Raw genomic sequence first — 272 nt, 5'->3', positions numbered from 1 at the left:
AGGAATTGGGTATTTCTGGGACCTGTCCAGCCCTGGAAAAGTCTTGGAACCTTCAGGAGCTGAGGCATGGGATACAAACCTTGATACAGCTATCAGCCTGGGGCTTGCTGATAGTAACTCCATAACTCTGGATCAGCTTCCAGTGGTGAATGCTCACCATGGCCAGGGCCATGAGCATTGCATAAATTACACAAGAATTGGTTTATGATTAATAGTCCATGCTAGGAGCAGCAAGAGCTCAGAGAAGACCTTCCATCAAGGGTGAAAATCTT

This window comes from Phaethon lepturus, unplaced genomic scaffold, assembly GCF_000687285.1.
Source record: "Phaethon lepturus isolate BGI_N335 unplaced genomic scaffold, ASM68728v1 scaffold34, whole genome shotgun sequence".
NCBI classification, from domain to species: domain Eukaryota; kingdom Metazoa; phylum Chordata; class Aves; order Phaethontiformes; family Phaethontidae; genus Phaethon; species Phaethon lepturus.
This window is presented reverse-complemented; position numbering follows the sequence as displayed.